Source organism: Lepisosteus platostomus, chromosome 5, assembly GCF_059453375.1.
Source record: "Lepisosteus platostomus isolate fLepPlt1 chromosome 5, fLepPlt1.hap1, whole genome shotgun sequence".
NCBI lineage: Eukaryota > Metazoa > Chordata > Actinopteri > Semionotiformes > Lepisosteidae > Lepisosteus > Lepisosteus platostomus.
This window is the reverse complement of record NC_142615.1, coordinates 49,113,549-49,116,790: the sequence shown is the minus strand read 5'-3', so window position 1 is coordinate 49,116,790 and position 3,242 is coordinate 49,113,549. Positions and strand designations below refer to the sequence as shown.

The following is a 3,242-nucleotide window of genomic DNA, read 5'->3' as shown; positions in this document are numbered from 1 at the left end:
ATGGATAGGGGCTACACCTACTTCTGCCTCCTCCGTTGTCGAGAGGCAGGGATCGTAACAGTTCGTAGCAATGACCCATTGTAGGGTCATTGCCAATCAGCCACAAGAAAAAAAAAACATCATTTGTGCCTAGTCCCACAGTAATGCGTGGGGTCCTATCAATAGAAAAAAAAATACTTGTAACCCAAAAACACAACAACCACAATGCGAGAAGCCTTCCGGGAACCTCGGTAAATCACTGTAGTAGTCTAACGACTACAGAAAATAAAATAAAAAAATACTTAAGGGAAAACAAAAAGAACATTAAAAACAAATCTGGGAAACAACAAAAACGCAAAATCTAATGTGAGAGCTTTTTCAAGTCTTTGGTACCCCATACTTTGGCTTCCTTAGTCCCAGTAGACCTCTCCTCTATCTATCTGTGTACAGATCAGCTGGGGGGTCCACAGCTGATGGGAATTTAAGTAGTGACGTGCGTCAGCTGCAAAGGAAAAAATACAGGTTTATTCCATGCTGAAAGGAGAAGGTAACAACGTGGACCCTTCTTCGGGTGTGACGTGGAATAAACCTTTATCTGTTCCTTTGATGTTAATTTAGACCGGATCTCCAGCAAATACCTAACAGGCTACTATCCCGTTAGATAAGGTGTTAAGGACGACCTATAAGTAGCAGTATCTAAAGTGGACAGTTGCTTTCAGTAGCTAAAGACAGACTACACTGCTCCAGGTGAGGCTCGAGCTCACAACCTCGGCATGACTCCGCTGTGTCCTGCTGTATAAGTACCGCGCGCTGACCGATTGCGCCACTGGAGCCACGTAGACTACTTTCCCTTCACACACTGACGTTGCACAAACACAGGGTGAAAACGATTTCGGCATGTTTTCCGTCTCTCCGTGGGAAAAAGGGACAGTAAAAGAGCGAGGAAACTACAAGGGAAGAAAATGAAAAAATAGTGCTCACTGCAAAAGAGGGAGGAGAGAGATGGTCAGACACGTAAATCAGCCCGGCAGATTTACACTACAAATTTGTCATTTGTAGTGACATTTATGAGTCTTCATGTGTCTGAAACTGTCCAGTTTGTATTTTTGTTTCAAAAATCTAGTAAACTTGAATAAAACAAGAAGGCACACACTGCACATTTGCGGAACATCACGTCCGATGTTTACAGTGACATCAGAGATTGAAAACGAAGTCGTTATTTATTAAAAGTTCAAGGAAACCTGAATATTGTAACGCTTACGGCCGACAGGCACTGTGTAAGAGCCGGCGTACCAGAGCAGGTGATGTCACCGCCCTTCCCTGTGATAGCAGGACTACAGCTACTGGGCTGTAGAGAGATCTCTCTTTAGCTCACGGGGCTGGGTCGCTGCAGAGAGACGCGGGAGTCCCGGGTTCGAGCCTCCAGTCGGGATGGGGCCGACCAGATGCGGCAAGGGCGCCTGCCTGAGCCCCCGTTGCGTTACAAATATGTTTGCTAGAAATATTTCAGAATCACAGTGAAATGTAGTACGATTGCTGCAGAGATCTGCAGTCTGCAATTAGAATACGGTTTGCGCGTTTCTAAAACTGCAGATACATTTCGGAATGCGTCTTCCTGTAAAAATAAAATATCTATTTTATTTGACTGGCGCTATAAGCAGAGTCTGAAGCCAGCTCCACAGAAGAACTATATTCAGTGGGCCAAAAAAGTGAGTATTTCACTAAGTGAACAATTACTGTACATCATAATCATATTTGTTTTACTTCTCCTGCCATTGAAATTTGTGCACAAAGATTTTTTTTTATTGATTTTCAAAATGTATTAGCCTTGATGGGAAAGGAAATTAAACTGTGGGCGCGGTGGCCAAGTGGTAAGGTGGTGGTCTCGTAAACCGAAGAGCGTGGGGTTCAAACCCCGTCTGTGCCTGGTTTGCTTACCATGACTTACCTTTATCTAAATCGTCAATAGAAATCTCTGAAATAATAAGAAAAGAACTGTCAGTAGTAGTTAATAATCCTTCGACAAAGCAACGGGCGCATTCACTGCTTGTCAGGATAGCTGAGTGATCTTAGGTGCCAGCCTCAAGAACTCAATCGTGTATAGTGACAGTTGTTATTCACAACCCAAATTACACATCTTAATGAACATGAAGGGAAATCTATGAAAGCCTGTTTCCGCCAGGGAGTTAAAAAAACGCGCTATGGTATCTCAGAATTCCGATTTACTAAGTCAGAATTCCGACTTTATGTCTCACATTTGCGACTTCGAAATAGCCCATATTTCATTGTCTGTCCTTCTGTTATTGTAACGGATTCGGGTTCTAGGGCTTGTGCCCTCGCCGCTCCCACCGTAGTTCGTGCCTCACTGCATTGGCTCGAACCCAGGTCTTGCCAGCTGAGCTAAAGAAGACCTTTTTTAAGTAAAAAAAGACATACAATGAGATACCATAGCGCGTTTTTTTTTTACTCCCTGGCGGAAACGGGCTTCCATAGATTTCCCTTCATGTTCATTAAGATGTGTAATTTGTATGTTGCTTATATAAGAACAGTTTCTTCAAAAGTTCTGTCAATTAACAGTGGAGACCTAGCCGATGTATGTTTTCATGAAAACTCTCTTTAAGGCGATTACAAGTATCTTGAGCAAATCTGCGTCATATTTAAAAAAAAAAGTTTAGCTCAAGATGCAACAGGAGTATAAATGAATTCTCCCGCCCTACATTCCAAGATATGGAATCTTATTTTTCTTGAAGTTTCTGATGTTGGTCGTTATTGGAAATTGCCCGGTGATATCGACTCAGGTAGTCAGTTGTTACGTGTAGTAATTCGATACATGCAAAGCATTTGTATTCCCTCAAATTATTAATAAGGTCAATAATGTATTAAACATTACATCCCACTTTTTCTCCAGATGATGTTCACGATGGAACAGTGAGAAAGGCGTGCCTAGATGTGCTTGAACCAGCACCTTACTATAATTTTAGTCCCGACCTGACCGCACTGAGCAATGGTACAACAGAGACTCCAACGGTTCGGTTTTCTCCATTTACAGTTTTTGGGTAAAAAACAATTTGAACTTTTAAGCAAGTATTTTATTTCACATTTTGCAAAGTGTAAGTTTTTCTTATAAAACGTTGTTTCAGAAAGAAACTGAGTTGACGGGAATAGCCCTGTCAGTAGAATATTGAACGTTTCATCTCAGCTAGTTCTTCTGTGGAACAGGCTTCAGAACTCTACGTACAACGCCTTTGATGTCATTTTATTTT

The 3,242-nt window shown here is 41.9% G+C and overlaps 1 non-coding gene across 1 annotated transcript; it reads right to left on the bottom strand.

Moving 5' to 3' along the window:
* Positions 1 to 718: 718 nt before the first annotated feature.
* On the bottom strand, positions 719 to 812 carry trnai-uau (transfer RNA isoleucine (anticodon UAU)). The gene is made up of 2 exons: positions 775 to 812; positions 719 to 754 (listed from the first exon to the last, which is right to left on the bottom strand). It is a non-coding gene; the product is annotated as a tRNA-Ile (tRNA).
* Between the last annotated feature and the right edge of the window lie 2,430 nt (positions 813 to 3,242).